General features: G+C 42.1%; 1 protein-coding gene across 4 annotated transcripts in view; it reads right to left on the bottom strand.

Moving 5' to 3' along the window:
* mid2 (midline 2) overlaps positions 1 to 17,161 on the bottom strand; it is a 181,357-nt gene that overhangs the window by 119,396 nt on the left and 44,800 nt on the right. For 2 of the 4 annotated variants that reach the window (XM_080900241.1, XM_080900244.1), the window contains one exon: positions 13,212 to 13,270. The exons of the other annotated variants lie outside the window; for them this stretch is intronic. The gene's annotated coding sequence lies outside the window, so the exon portion shown is untranslated. The remainder of the gene's footprint in view (positions 1 to 13,211; positions 13,271 to 17,161) is intronic. 4 annotated transcript variants of the gene reach the window in all.

Genomic DNA, 17,161 nt, shown 5'->3' with positions numbered 1-17,161 from the left:
CCCAGTGCAGACAACTCTAGAGAGTGATGCAGTGTTATTAGCATTCTGTGCCCACATGAATTTCTTTCTGTTGGGGGTGTATAAATATACACACTGCGCAGTAGCCATAGCAGTTATTGAATTGTAATCATTACTTGGTTGATTACAATTCCCCACTCTAAGCCTAGTGAGGTATAGTATAGTACTGTGAATATTTTCAGGAAATTCTCTTTCACTTGACAACAAATGCATCAGTTCTCTTGCAATACTATGGCAACACTAACCTCATAACTCGAGTTAAAAATGGTTTCTTCTGGGCATCCTATTGCCAACTTAAAAATCAGACCAGCATAAACAGATCAATAAATACTCAGAGGGTGTAAACAAATCAGTTGCTGGGTGTAGAATTGCGCCATCAGCTTTCCATTAGTCACGCCATCTCATATCTGATACTTTTTACTAATAGAGGCAGGCTGAAAATATTCAGTCTTCACCTTCACAGAGCTATCGCCAAGGATGCTGTTTTTCCTTAAGAAATGTAAAAACCTTTCAATCAGAGAGTTGGAGTTGTTTTGGGTTTCAAATGTCAGCACTTTATATTTGTGGAGGAGAGAGCATGAACCTCCCAGTTAAACACTGTATATAATTCTTCTGGTGATTTAGCCAAATGTTAATGGATATTGTTTACTGCCTCTACAAGTGCTGCCAAATCACATCCATTGAAAGTAGATATGCTGACTTAACGTAATTACGTTCCAGGAGCACTACCTCCTTTCATTTGATGTAAATATTGCAGATTTCACCCGTCTGAACTACAGCTGGTATGAGCAGACTAGATGTGAGCTAGCTGTGTAAAGTAAAATGAAAGCATACTGACCACTCACTAAAATATAATGCTGTGTCGCTTGAATTACAGCAGCTGTGTGTACATGTGTGTCTTTAGCCTCTGGCTCCACACCAAGACAATTTGGAGCGGAATACAGGCTGTTCCTGGACAGACAGCAAACTTAGGAGTGAATACGACTTTCTTGCAAACAACATAGATTGAGTGAAACTAGCACATTCTTGACACGCTCTTTTAGTCGAGCATTAGCCCATTAGTGATTCACATGATACGCAATTCATCTTCAGTTGATGAAATCAAAGAGATACTACTGAGTAGAAAAAAAAGTAGTGTTTACTGTATAAAATTTGCAATGACACTAAATAGGCCTTTTATTTTAAATAGTTAAATAGTTGGTTATGGCCACTTACAACTATTTGTTATAATTATAGTGCTTAACTAGCTGTAGCTGAGTTTTTGGACTCCAATGCATAACCATTTGAGCTAAAAGTAAAACATTTCTGATTGAGAAAGACTGTAGCATGGAATAAAAAGCCCATATATACATTATAGGAGGTGACTGAACTAAAAAAGCCCTCTTTCTGTGTGAAATGAACATTAAAGCCAAAAGCAAGGAGTTTTACTGCCATTAATTGTCCACTATATTTAACAAAAATAGTAGTTAAGTTAAAGCTAAAAATAGAAAAAAACTACATTAAAAAAAATATAATGTTAATCACAGTACCCGACAACTATCTTTTTGTAAGCCGTAGCAGGGTTTTATGACTGCACTGCTAACAATTTCATCTGACGGGTTTCATATTAATATGGCTGTCTGAGACCTTTAAAGAGAATCCCGAGTCAAATCCAGCTTTAAAAATATGTTTCCCTAATGTCACATTGGTGTTCTTTGCTTGAGTAGCTGCTCAGTTCGGGAACATGCACCTCGTTGGCAGCTGTCAGAAACTGTAGGATCAAGGAAGCTGCTGTATTTTAATCTAATGATGCAACAAGTTGTTTTGGTTTAACATTATACTAGTAACATGTTATTAGTACACTGTATCACAGTGATCCAAGTTTTTTTCCCCCCTACAGAAGACGACTTGTTCATGTTTGTTGTCATTAATGTCAAACAGAGTGCAACACAGATGCAGAAGGCATTAGCTCTTTGCTGTTAGTGGGTCCCAAATTCCCCTTTTTATATTACTCGGGTGCTGATGTCTGTCGCAGAGCCATCAATATTATGCATTTTACTTTGTGGTGACCTAGTGGAGCATAGAAAAGACTTGACAAACAAGGGAGAAAGTAAGATGTGAGATTTTTATGAGTATAATACCGGATTATTTCACACCAAACATTACTGTATTATTGCCTGCATTTTTCTTCCATTTGAAATAAAAAGTCCTCTCAGATTAATAAAAATTATTTATAGTTTTAAAATGTGAATTTATGATTTGGTCTTTTCAGTTGCTCATACTTTAGTTAAGCGTCTGTACTTAGAAACATTATACATTTAGGCATTTATATTTATATTTATAAAGGCCCAGTCAATTTAAAAGAAAAAAATGTTTTTTTGTTTTGTTTTTGAGGCATTTTCATTACATGTCCCTACATGTCTCATAACAAATCTTTAAAGAATGCCAAACTGAAGCATTTCGTAACTTTTATCAGTAACATATCTCATCAGATATGTTAAAAAAAAAAAAAAAGTATGCCACGTCTCCTGGGTGATCCAGATGTTCTTCAGATAGGATACGATTGATCCTGTAACAAAAACCTTATGCTTCCTGTATAAGACTGATTGGTAAATCCTTTTATATATTATTTAAGTAGTTGCCACAATACATTTCCCCCCCAGTTTGGATAATTCTATTGTACAAAAATCAAGTGGTTCTCCATCTTCTTCATCTTCATCCGCTTGGTCCGGGGCCGGGTCGCGGGGGCAGCAGCCTAAGCAAAGAGGCCCAGACCTCCCTCTCCCCAGCCACCTCCTCCAGCTTATCCGGGGGAATACCAAGGCGTTCCCCAGGCCAGCTGAGAGATATAATCTCTCCAGCGTGTCCTGGGTCTGCCCCGGGGCCTCCTCCCGGTGGGACATGCCTGGAACACCTCACCCAGGAGGCGCCCAGGGGGCATCCTTGTCAGATGCCCGAACCACCTCAGCTGGCTCCTTTCGATGTGGAGCAGCAGCTGCTCTACTCTGAGCCCCTCCCGGATGGCCGAACTTCTCACCCTATCTCTAAGGGAGAGGCCAGCCACCCTTCGGAGGAAGCTCATTTCTGCCGCTTGTATCCGCGATCTCGTTCTTTCGGTCACTACCCACAGCTCGTGGCCATAGGTGAGGGTAGGGACGTAGATCGACCGGTAAATTGAGAGCTTCACTTTTACACTCAGCTCCCTCTTCACCATGACGGACCGGTGCAGCGTCCGCATTACTGCAGCTGCAGCCCCAATCCGTCTGTCGATCTCCGGCTCCCTTCTCCCATCACTCGCGAACAAGACCCCGACATTACTTGAACTCCTCCACTTGGGGCAGGAACTCATCCCCGACCCGGAGTGGGCACTCCACCCTTTTCCGGCTGAGAACCATGGCCTCAGATTTGGAGGTGCTGATCCTCATTCCCGCTGCTTCACATTCGGCTGCGAACCGTTCCAGTGCGAGCTGGAGGCCCTCACCCTATGAAGCCAACAGAACCACATCATCTGCAAAAATCAGAGATGAGATTCTGAGGCCACCAAAGCGAAAGCCCTCCGCCACTTGGCTGCGCCTAGAAATCCTGTCCATAAAAATTATGAACAGAACCGGAGACAAAGGGCAGCCCTGGCGGAGCCCATCACCCACCAGGAACGAGTCCGACTTATTGCCGGCAATGCGAACCAAGCTCTTGCAACGGTTGTATAGGGATCGAATGGCCCGTAGCAATGGGCCAGACACCCCATATTCCCGCAACACCTCCCACAGGACACCCCGAGGGACACGGTCGAATGCCTTCTCCAAGTCCACAAAACACATGTAGACTGGTTGGGCAAACTCCCATGCACCCTCAAGTATCCTGGAGAGGATAAAGAGCTGGTCCAGTGTTCCGCGACCAGGACGAAAACCGCATTGTTCCTCCTGTATCCGAGGTTCGACTAACGGACGAACTCTCCTTTCCAGCACCCTGGCATAGACTTTCCCAGGGAGGCTGAGGAGTGTGATCCCCCTGTAGTTGGAACACGCCCTCCGGTCCCCTTTCTTAAAGATGGGGACCACCACCCCGGTCTGCCAGTCCACAGGTACTGCCCCTGATCTCCACGCAACATTGCAGAGGCGTGTCAACCAGGACAGCACTACAACGTCCAGAGCCTTCAGGAACTCGGGGCGGACCTCATCAACACCAGGGGCTCTGCCACCAAGGAGTTGTGGTTCTCTCATTCTTAAATTAGGAAGTGATGTGACGGGAAGATGCACTGAGGACCCTATTAAATGACAGGTGACTGACAGACTGACATGGGATCAGTCTTTGTACAAAAATCAAATACAGCTGTGCAGGGATTTAAACCTCACTGGTACAGAGTAAATAACATTACTGATGATTAGTTAACAATGTATATCCGCATCAATACTGCAGCAAAAGGAAGGCGTATAAAGAGGGGAGGATAGAGCCCGAGAGGAACGACTGGAGACATGAAAAGCAAAAACACGAAGGAGGGATAAGAAGAAATATGGGTCAGACCGAGAAAGACAGGGAAGGCTCAATGTAAATCAGAATGTGTAAACATGTACAGGCCTAATCTCATTATCCCTCATCCTCCTGGGCCTGTGATCAGATGCTTGATTAAAGCAGGAGATGAAAGAAGAGAGGTAGAGGACAGAGATGGAGGTAGGTGGGAAGGAAAGAAAATACGGGATGCCTAAAACAGACCGAGTATCCTTTGGAGAAGAAATAAATTGCAAATCGCACTGTTTTGAGTTACAATAAATATAAAACAAATATAAAGACTGCAGTAAAGATTGCAGTGTGTAGTATGCATTAAAAGCAGTGTAGCATTTACTGACACAAAGGAAGGCATTTTCAGGTGACCTGAAAAAAAAATTAGCTGTATATTAAAGCAAATGATGCTGCATTACGTGGCATTTGAGGGTAATATATCAGAATTACTACATACGTGTGGACTAAATGATTTTTTAAAAGAAAATTTGTAAAATTGTGGCCATTGTTAACAGAGTAAATGGAGTATGACCATAAAAACATCTTAAAATTTTCAGCATTAATGTTAAAAAAGACATCTATATAAACAAATAATGTTGAAAAGTGTTGTTATTGCTTGATTTGCTAGAGAAGATAGCCAGAGATAATGTTTACACCCAATTCATGACTGATCCTGCATTTCATCCTTTTTTATAATTAATGACTGTCCTCTAAATGGTTATACAGTAGGTCTTAAGGCCTGTTACAGTCTCCATGTTTGAGAAACTATGCGACTCTGAGTTCCGATTGCTGCAGATTTTGTCATCAGATGGTGAGTGCGAGGCTCAGTGCGGGCATTCGCATGCCTGCCAATTTTTTGCAACTACGCAAACATGCCTGTTTATACACTACACTGCACTACAACACACCCACTACACAATCAGGCATACAGGAATTACTTGTACATAGTGTCTACTATTGCTGTCTTCACCTTTGTCGGCAAAAGAGTATAATCCCTGTTTAGAACAAAAGCAATTCCCCTCAGTACCTGTGAAGTGAACTCTATGAGGAAATATAATATAATATAAATATAGTTCCACTACGACTCTAAAAAATGCAGGTGTAGTAGTGGAAAGGAAATCCCCGACAACCACTAGACTTTTTTTTTTTATTCCTATTCCACACTCACTTTCAGTATTGCCTAATTTTTAGCTAAGCAGCAAATGATTTAATTGCTTTCTAAAGATTTTGTGTGTGTGTTTCCAAACATCATAAACTGTGATGTGTGCGTACTGGGGTACTTTTTAGTTACGTGAGCAGAAATCAACACATAGTTTGTATCCTGAGAAGCAACCCAAACCAAATCCTTTCTCTCTAGCAGATAATTTCCTTTTTTTATTACACTTTTTTAAAATTTAAAAGGCAATATTAATATTAAAATTAAATGGGTATTATGTGTTACAAGGGCTATATCCAACACAGTGTTATTTTTCAGTAAAATTACTAGAAACCTTTGCAAGAGCACAGCCCATTTAAATTTAATTCCAGTGAACCATTAAAACTGCATTTACAATTCAGACATTCTCCCGCAGAGAGTTCACCTTCACACACACACACACACACACACACACACACACACACACACACACACACACACACACACACACACACACACACACACACGTTTATAAATGAGTAGAAAATTTATTTAAAAAAATAAATAATGAAGTGCTCTGAGTTATTGAATGTGGGCCAGTAAGCTAGTGGCATTTCACACTTGAAATACTTCCTCATTCTGTTAGAGCAGACACCATGAAATAGCCTATAAAGGTGTTGTCAAAACAGAGTCTAACCTGCTCTTAAACTGCATGCAGTGCTGTTACAGTAACTCTAGACACATCAAATGACAACTTAATTTCAGGTGTGGGCAAAGATTTCTTGAGCACTGTTCATCTGGGCCGCCCTTAAGTAGCTTTCCTTCCCATCTTCTTTTTGCCTGGCTTGCTTTGAAATGCTGATACCATCCTCAACTTTTCCACTTATTCAACCTTTTTCTTTCCTGCTGATTTTCTGATCCATTTTCGTCTTCACACCTCATCATCCAATTCAAGCCAAGATCCCCACACTTCTCCTTTTCCTTTCCCCCCCTACCCTCATCCCTTCTTCGCTCGGTGGACCAGCACAGCTCTTCATTAAAACAGATGTCAGGCATCTGTCAACATCCAGGCCAGTCTTGGCATGATTGATTTTTGGCCCACCTGCGTCTTTCGTAATGACCAACTGTCAGTTGTTTTACTGCCCGCACTGCCTTGCCTTAGTATTGCCTGTCACTGAGGCTAAATCTCTCAGCCCAGACCCACAGGGCATTATCTATTTGTCCTCAGATAAAATTTATGTAGGTACACCAAAGAACCAGCCTCTTTCCTACAATCACATTGTCTTTAAGGATGGTTATATCTGGGATATAAATCGCTTGCATTCTGTCAGTAAACCTAATATACGGCATACTTTAAGTTTCAATTATTTTGAAACAATGAGTTTTTGGACAGAAGCTTATAAATGTTTGGGCTTGCAATGTGTGTTCAGACGCTGAGGCTTCAGACGGTCTAGAGCAGAATGAAATGGCGACACAATAGAGCACTGACAAGACACATTTTCTGTGTGGCAACATATTCTCCTTTTTAACTTTCATGCTTTTAATTTTTTATTTGAAAATTCATTTACCCACTCGAGTTCTTAAGGAGGCAGACAGCTAAATAAATAAATTACATTTTTTAAAAACCACAAACAATTACCCCAATAAACAACCGGTGATAGATTTAGGCAATTCATAACAGCTGTTATTTCTGTCCAGTTGTATTACAGTAGTTGTACACAGCTGAATATCTCTGGACTGCAGAATATGTATAGCGAAGTTGCTGACAAGTGAACTTTAAATAAATAAGAGGGACAAGTTTGAAGATCTAATGTTTTTACGATGTAAATATAGCTTTATAGTTCATCCAGCATGAAAAGTGTGCTTGCTCAAGTACATAGCATGGAGCTGAGCAATAGGCTGATAGCTAAGACTGATGTCAACATTATACGGTGCTGCAGTACAATATAATTAGGTATTATTCCAGAGGAAAACGGCTTAATTTTGCCTTCATAAACTAGTTTTCCTAATTTGAGAACTATTTTCTATACACATTTAAACTCTACTGCATCCTTCGATTCGATGTGAGAAAGAGCAAGATTTCTTATACTGTAGCAAACCCATAAAACAAAGTCCAAACTAATCAATCAGGGCACAAATCTCAACTTGAACAGTAAATTTGATCAAGACATTTAAATTTGACCTTGCGGGAATTTGTTTCGGGCACAAGATGTAACTTCTTGAGTTGAGTTCAGACTTCAGTGTGACTCCAAAACATCAGATGATGAAAAACATGTCAGGAAACCTTATAAAAAAGCTTCATGTCCTGTGGCAGCGTCCAGACTGAGTGAAGATGTATAACAGCAGCTTCAAACTAGAGACAGAGTAAAAGAAGGGGCGCATCACTTCCTCTAGCTGTACTCACCTGGATGTCAAGCTTTTTTGATGATGTACAGAAACAATGTACAGCTTCCACATCTGGAACCCAGGCAAGTCTGAGGATTCTACTCTCTATTTATCGTTTCGTCACCCTTTTCCTCTTCTTCCCTTCCTTTCGTTCCCTTCTTGCTTTCTTAATCTCCTCTCCTTGCCCTCTTTCTTTCCATCTGCCTGGCAGGAGCAACTCAGAGTCCATGGAGAGCAGGGATGCAGCAGAAGGCATCTTTGAAAGAAAGCTCTGGCTACAGACCTTTCATCTAGTGCTATACCTGGCCAAGGCAGGCTGCAGGGTACCTTGGCTGTCAGAAGACATACACTCGATGAGGGAGGGCGGATGAGACAAGAGGAAAGGGAGAGGAATAAATGTAATGGAAGAGAAACAGGCAAGCAAAGTCTAAAAAGAAAAAAAAATGTAGTTTTAATAATATATTTATGATTTTGTCAAGCCCGCAAACATGACAACGAAATAAGGATGAGTGAGGAATAGACATCAGAGGAAAAATGGGGAGAGCAGACAAGAGGGACTCAAAAGTAGAGCAGAATGATGAGAGACTGGACTCCTGCGGTTCAAACATCTCACCCAAATTTCGTTCTTTCACCTGAAAGTCAAAACCACTGAAAGTGCTTTTATTTGACTTTTGAATATTACTGTAATCACAGGCTCTTATTTCACTAAAAATATCAAAATGTAATAAATAAAATCGAATAACCTTATGAGATGTGTTAATTGGGGTTATTAATGCAGTAGCAGTTGGATCAGTTTTTAAATGTTAGGTATATGGTGCTGTGTAAAAATCTACATAATAACCAGCCAACCAAAGAAATAGTGTGCTAGGTGGATGGAGAGACGACAAAGGAGGAAACAGGCAGCTATTAAATGCTCCAGGGAGACTAGCCAGGTACTCCCAGTTGAACTGATTAACTCCGCCTACCAGGAAGCTACAAGGCAACACAGAGGGACAAACTGGGGGAAACATACTGCAGACCCAGCCAGGGCAGAGCGCCGTCACAGTGAGTTAAAGGTTGAAAGTTGATAGAGGTGTAAACACTATGTCAGAGTAAGGGACTGCACTGAAATGACTGCTGTTCATTCAGAACCTAGACTCTGTGCTGAACAGACCATCACACATTTGGCACTGTTATGGTCTACATTATTTCAGCCTGCCACTGCTTGGCCTCTTGCATCTGCTGCAGAGTATGTCTCCTTGACAGGCAAAGACTGAGTGCTTAGAGAGTGTGTTACCACGACAGGAGGCAAGTGGGGAGAAGGGTAGTTAATGTGTGTGTGCTTTTGAGAGCTTATGTGTGTAAAATTCTTCTAAAAACAGGCTGCATGTTTCTTTTGGTAAGGCACATAATAACTCAAAAGCCTTCCTTTGACAGCAACTGTCTATAGCCGTGAAAGACCGTGAGTTTGACAAATGGATTCTCTTATAGCCGTCTACCTGGTTCTGCATGGGGAAATCAGACAAGAATGCTGCAAGGCAGCACTGTCCTTAGTCCTAAATGCCATGTCTGGGAACACAGACGAGGATCATTACTGAGCTGGACCGTGTAGTTAAAGCTGACAAAATGTCGTTTACCTCAGACATAGCCAGCCCTCTCAATTGTCTGTATCAAAGAGGAGAAAATGGAAATGTGTCTTTTAAGTCAGAAGGTATTTAAAGTGTAATCTGTTCTTGAGAGGTCATCATTAAACAAACAGTGTTTGCCGACAGAAAAAAGTCTGGCTTTCCATACGTTTTATCTCTCTGTTCCTCCTCCCCTTTGTATCAAAGACAACCTTGGACAGGATCATATTAAATGCTTCACATCAAACGACAGGGTAACCATGGAAGCCAATCTGCTTCATAAGTAAAAAAAAAATCCTTACAGAAGCAGATTTTTTGTGTTTGCACCACTCTGTGAAGCCTTACAAGCCTAAGGACAGCAATAAATAAACATTTTAAGTGAAAATTTGTGCTCACCCACCAATGTTCTATAATCTTTCCAACTGATGGAGAAAAAGGGTCTATATCAAAATACCTGTGATTCCTGAGATGTAAAGCTTTTGTTTGCAATGGAAATACAGAGATTTTCTGAAAATACAAATCTTTTGACATATTCTTTTACACAAAGCAGCTCTTCTTTTTTTTTTACAATGAATTATTAAAGAAAAGCCTGTAAAATGAAACTGAAAAATTCATTAAAGACAAATCTTGCTACTGGTGCAAAAAACCTCTCATATCCCTCCCTTTAAAACTATTCTTCAACACCAGCGTGGGAGAACTGCATTTCCTTTTTTTTTTTTTTTTTTTTAAATGACATCAGAAACAGCAGTATGCGACATTACGTGATGGCAGAGCTTCAGTTCATCCTTTGTCATTTTTTTTTTTTTTTTTTTTAATAAATAGGACAGGGGGAATGAATGAGAGAAAGAGGGGGAGAGAAAGAAAGAAAACCAAAGGGGAGAAGAGACGGTGAGAAGGGGGGGGAAGAGAGAGAAAAAAAAAAAAAAAAAAAAAACAAAAAAAACAAACAGAGGAGACAGCAAACAACAAAGAGCAACATAATAATAGAGAAAGCAAAGCACCATCACAATAAACTAGCTAGTCATAGATATCAATATTTACTAAATAATAAACGATATTGTGCAGCACGCAAGATAGACAGCGCACAGTGTGCTTTGAGGCAGCAGCCAAGAAAGCTTTAGTCCGCGTCTGTGAATACCCATGTGTTCATACCTGTGTGGATCAGCATGCTTGCATTCCAAAGGTTTCTCCATGTAATGATCTGCTAGGGAGTGTGGGGGGGCCACAGCCCCGTCCTCCAGGGTGTGAAGCGGGTATGGAGGAGATCAAAACTCCAGACATCCAGAGGCCCCCAGAACACAAGAGACCATGGAAGACCAACAGAGGGGCAGCCGCGCCACTGTTCCAGTAAGAGCTGAGGAGAGTCCCAGATGAGGGCTCGCCCAGCAGCCGCGGAGCAGAAGTCAGGGGGAGTTGCAGTGACGCGCCCGTGAGCTCCGCCGGCCCCCAGCTGTGCCTGAGTGACCGAGCCCCAGGTCGAGAGGCCGGGGGCACCCCACCTCCAAAGGGGCCCGAGCGAGCCCCAGGCCCCAGGCCCCGACAAGCGGCCGCCAAGGAGTGAGCCGGTGTGTACCCGGACGCCCACCCCCAGACACAAAGAACCACCAACACACCGACACCTGAGGGAGTCCGCCACCGGCAGGGGAAGTGGTGGTGGGTGGAGATAGGCCTCCAAACCTTGGAGGGCCTGAGGTGTCCCCAGAGAGGTGGCGTCTGATACCCAACCTGACATATAGACACAGACATACAGGCACACACAGACACAAACATCCATTCCCACCCTCATGCTCTCATATGCACTCACTCCACACTCAACCAACGTGGAGACAGACATAAAGAGACGCTGTACACACAATCACACTCCCCAAGCGTACTCTACAAACCGGGTCTAGGTACCCTTGCCCCTGGAGGGGGGAATTGCACCCAGACCCAGGTGGTGTTACCCTTTTCCCTGCGGTGGGGAGAGGCAGACCACCCCGACTCCGCAGCAGCAGGGAGGCCCCACACCCCAGACCGCAGTCGGACGGCCAACTCCTCCTACTAGCCCTCCCGCTCCAGCAGGCTGCAGAGAATGGGGGTGGGAGAAGACTCCAAACCTCCCTCCACCCGCTCATTGTAGTGTTGATGCATATGTGTTCTAAGGTGCAATTAAAACCCAGGAGGGCATGGAGCTACCTGCCAAGGAGCAGCAGGTAAGCGCATAGTCCCTCCTGCTAGCCCTCAATGACTAAGTGTATTTAAAATTGAGAGGTGGGCAACGACGTCAGGGGTGAGGTATACACCCTGATGGTGATTTGGACTCCGTGATTGTGCCCACCCCCAAGATCCTATATGTATGTGTAATGAGAGTGTGAATAATGTGAATGTCTAAGTTGTGGGATAAAATTGAGGCAGAGGCAGCCAGAAGGGGACAGGGGGGGGGGGGGGGGTAGCCTCCTCTGCACCCTGGTGACATACCCCCACTCCAAGGCCCTGCATGTGTGGGTGGTTGTGGAGGAGCGGGAAGAGGGAGGCAGCTGGAGATGGGGAGGGAAGGAAGGGAGGGGCAGGTAACCCCTCCCTGGGGCCAGCTCCCCCGCTGACCCCAGTAGGCACTCCCACCCTCCGCGACCCGCCAGGGAAGGGGGGCCCAGGCCCATCAGACCGGGGCCCAGTGCAGTAGCGCCCCCCGGCTCCACAGAGCCCTGGACAGTCCACCCAACCACCACAGAGAAAACTGCACCCACCCCACCATCCACACATCTTCCAGACTACATAAGACGGTAAACGCCCAGGCTGAGATCTTCCTCCACTGAGAACTGCATTTCCACTTAAACTGTGTATAATGAAATTAAGATGCTTCACCATTCCAAACACTAGAGAATTTTATAAATGCAGTATTAATCCACCGGGGGAAGTTATGTGCTGTTAGCTGCTTTTGTCATGAGAATATGCGCTAGGGAAACCCAGTCGACCGGTTTTAAATTACTTGAGTCTGAGGAGGGAATCTAACAAGGCCCCAGACTTCAGCTCCAGTCCAACAAGTGCATTATGTTTTCACTTGGTGGGGGGGCTGAGATGGCTGCCAGGCTGCCAGGCTCTCGGGCAGGGTGGCAGCTTAACAAGGAAAACCATTTAAGACATGAATGAACACATCCTCTGAAAACACATGTCAGCTTTAGCCAGTATTTTGAGTCAGCATGGCTTCTCTATTGTGTGTTTGATTCTTAATAATGACCTCGGTGTCACTTCTCTCTCTTTTAAATCCTCTACCTGAGCAAACCTAGAAGGAGAGAACAGGCGCTCAACAGCTGAAAAGAATGTCTAATGCTGTTATGAAAACATAACACAGCACTCACTTCTTATAGGTCAAAGTGAAGTTGAGGTAACGGTTCTTCGACAGAAAAGACAGAAAGGTAAGAATAAAGGCAAGGGCTTTAATAAACAGATAATTGCCTACGGATTCCTAGCACTTGGCTAGAATGACAGAGAGCTGCTGACAGAGATATGGGTTCGGGTTGGCGAGTGAGAATCACGAGAAAAGATCTTGGATAGTGGAGTTAAAAATAGAGCATGAAGTGGAGGAGGGAGAGGAAGCGGGGAGGGGGACGTACCTGTGGGCTTGGAGGCAGCCTAGTTAGCAATGAGCAGCACCACTGTGGACGTTGATGGGCTTGAGGAGACAAAGAGCAGGGGGGGGGGACAAGTGTGGGGTTGTGAAAGATGGGGAGAAATGGAAAAGGAGAGGAAAGGATGAGCATAAAATAAGGGGAATATTAGGCAACAGACAATGAGCAGGATACAGAAAGGAATAGGGAGGTTGGGGAAGGTAACGAGAAAACAAGTCAGATTAGCATGAAACCCCTTTTCTGAGTCAGAAACAGACAATAATTTCACAGTAGGCTGCGGATAGAAGCAGGATTGGCAATAGTCTGCAACTGATGCACACACACAAGCACAAATTGCAGATGATAGTGCTGGAGATTCCATAATGAATTCTTCCAGCAGCTACACATTTATATAGACAATACAGCCTTATTGATTAATGCATTATTTCATGGCATGTTGCCTACTATCTAAGAAACAGTCACTCCTAAATAAGGTAGCCCTCCAAGTTTTTGGCTTTGTGCTTATTCCGTTTAAGATAGATGAACGGGCCTGTAAAGTCATTTTCACAGACGGTTGTTGCTTCTCTGTCGCCACTTTCCTTCAAACATTCAGACAACACCACAAATGTTCATGTTTCTCTAACACCAGATCTTATTTAAGTTTTTGTGTCTGCCTAGCAGTCTGTGTTGCTTAGGCCTCGCCACACTCAGTCATTAGTAGACAGTTCATTTAAACGATTGCACATGGTGACTGTAATCTGGATTCAAGATGATAACACTTCATCTAGACAAACAATTGAGCCATCGGGTTCTTTACAAATTAGACGCGCGTTAAATCAAGTGCTACAAGTTTTTAAAAAGGACCTCACGTTTTATTAAAAAATTGAATACTCATCGTGCACATGCTGAAATTATTAACAGACCTGAAGAGATTTGCTCAAAGCTTCTGGTAAGCCACCTGTCATAATTTCAGATTTCATATAAATAAATAACAACAATTCAACAGAGATGTGGCTTTAGAGAAGCTAGACAAATATTGACACCAGGAGGTAGTGAAAGAAAAAAAAGGCAACAGTCTCATCATGGGCAATTGATGTATTGCATTGTTTACTTCAGGGCTAGCCAGGTGCAGCGTTACATTTTTGTCAGGGAGATCTAATCTGAGAAAACAGAACACATGGCCCATCATTTGGTTCCTAATAAGCTATTGTTCCCATTGTTCAGGAGGGATTCCAGTGAGTCATATATGAGCGACAGAAAGGGGACTTGGCAGGAGAAACTGTGCTGAGCAGCTGTATTGAAAACATCTTGGGATTTCAAAGCCTAGAATGTGGATTCTGAACTGATAGTGATGCTCATTTTTCCCCCCTCATATCTCAGTCACTTAAACACATTTATACAGTGAGTAAAATATTAAAAAAAAACCCTGCCTTATCTCAATGACAAGAACATAATGAGATTCAGAGTAACTATTCTAAAAACCTGGATACACGTGTATCCACTTACTTGTCGATTAGATTTATTTGCTGCAGCCTGAATAATGAATTATGGTTATAAATCACTCTGAAAGCATTCATTAGTTCTCAATACAGCTTATTATTGAGCATAACAAATTAACATGAGGTACGCTAACAAAACCACAGTTAATTATGGACAGTGTGACAATATCTCCTCCCAGTGTTGCCTACCACCACCACTTCCTTTTGATGTGCATCAATCTGCAATGATTTACCTTATTGTTTACCTTAGAAGAAACAATAAGCACCGAACAGGCCTGCTAATTGCCTTCAAAGTGATACTACAAGCTTTCATCTCCTTTCAATTCCGTATGAGTCATCATTAGTTGCATAATTAAATTTAAAAAAAAAAAAAGGGCAACATTTTTTGTGAGTATTTGTTTTAACATGTACAGAGAGATACGCATCGAAGCCAAGCCAATTTAAATATTGTGGGAATGAGTAAATAGTGGAAACACTGAAATCCCTTACAAACCTTACACTGTTGAGCAAATGTGAAAAACAACATTTGCGTTGCAATAGCTGAAGACAGTCGACATTTATTTTGTAAAGAGTCAAATTGCGCACACTTCCCTGGATGTTTATGCTATTTGGAGTTCATTAACATGAACATTATTCTGTTAAAATATAATAATTAGCACTCACTTTCACACTCGTAAATGCAAGCTTAGAGTCTATATGTGCAAAAATTAACCATCTGCTACAGCTACTTAACTGTGGCTGAGAATCGCCTACATTTACATGGATGAGAAGGATTTATTATTTTAACAGCTTCAGTGCACAGTAGCTGTTGCACAATAAATAAATAAATGTGGTAGCACTGGAGTTTTCCTCTGGCCAAATAATACCCACTTACAATGAATGACAGTAGTGCATAAGTAGCACAATATTCAAATCTTGTGCAGCCTTAGGTGGTGTAGAAACTAAGTGCAACAGATGTAATTAAGACATAAAAACAATGGAAGAAATTGACACTGATGTATAATTTTCATTCAACATGCCTTCTCAGCTAACGCAAAACTTTAATGGGATGTTTTTGTGACTGCAAAAAAGGTTTATGAAAAACCCTTTCTGCTGTACGATTTATATGCTAATTTATATCATTGGCAAGCAAATCCTGGAATATACAACTGATTGATAATATCCAGTTATCCTTACATTTTCTCTATGCATCCAAAGTTTTGGGTTGCAATAGCAGCTGACTAGGACACTTAGTCTTTTACTCATCATGGGCATGAATGCCACTGTAATTTTGGGGGTTTGGATTATTTAATTGTACTGCTCTTTTCCCAGGCTGAAATGATTGTATATATATCCTCAATAATTTTAAAAATTAAGAATTTGGGGCACAAGTTTGAAGTTATTTTGGATTTTCCCCAATCCATACACAGTAAAAAGTCTACATAGACCATTATTAAAATTTGGTTAAATGACCTTGACCAGACTCTTTTGGTTTCAATCACCAACCTTTTGGCATCTTGGCTTAATATTTTATCACTCTTCTTGACAGACATTTTATATTTTGTTTACATTAATTGGACTGTCTTTTAAGCACTTGATGCAAATTTTCAGTAAGGTTAAAGTTGAGGCTTTGGGAAAGCTGAATATTAGTCTGCTTAATTCATTCCAAAACCAGTTTTAATGTGTGTTTGGGATCATTGTCGTGTTGGAACACCAACTGTATCCAAGTTTCAGACCAACTTAAGCAAAACTGCTCCATTGCATGACCCTACCACCATACTGGTCAGTTGGTACAGTGCTCATAGGTTTGAAAGCCTCTTTGTCTTATTTAAACATTTCTCTTTTCTCCAGGAGGCATTTGGCTCATCCATGTGAGCAGCTGAAAATTTCAGTTGAGCTTGAAGGTTTATTTTGGAGCAGGTGCTTCCTGGCCCCCTCTCCGTCCATGCCAAAGCAAAACTGGCTTCACTTCCAGTCTCCAGGTTCCTGGGATGTTCCTGAACATCCTAAGCAACATCCTTCCTCACATTTGAAAGTCTTCTTCCGAAAGACTCAAACTGTCATCCCACTTTTGTGGGGGTGTATTTATAATACCTGTATCTATATTTTTGACCCTGTGTGGATTAGAGAAAATCCTAAATAAATTCAAATTTGTGCACTCAATTCTTGTCATTAAAAATGCATGCTTTACAATTAGTAAAGTTAAAACAACCAAGCCCAAAATTACATTCATGCTCATGAAATGTAAACTTTTGACCACAACGGTGATCAACTCCTCCATTGTGCTCTGTGTGTAGTTGGAGTCTCCTTTGAGGTTCAGGTGCCAGGAAACCTTCTAAAAGTCCACTAGAAAGCATCCTTCTATATTCAAAAGGAAGCTCAACAGATCTACTTGAAGATGAAGCAGTGACGCCCCCACTTTAACGTTTTTAACTTTACTTCTATCTCAAAAACAAAGTTCAAAAACTACATGTGGAA

Source organism: Rhamphochromis sp. 'chilingali' (genome assembly GCF_963969265.1).
Source record: "Rhamphochromis sp. 'chilingali' genome assembly, chromosome: 13".
Classification (NCBI taxonomy): domain Eukaryota; kingdom Metazoa; phylum Chordata; class Actinopteri; order Cichliformes; family Cichlidae; genus Rhamphochromis; species Rhamphochromis sp. 'chilingali'.
The sequence above is the reverse complement of the archived record's forward strand: the minus strand, read 5'-3'. Positions and strand labels throughout refer to the sequence as shown.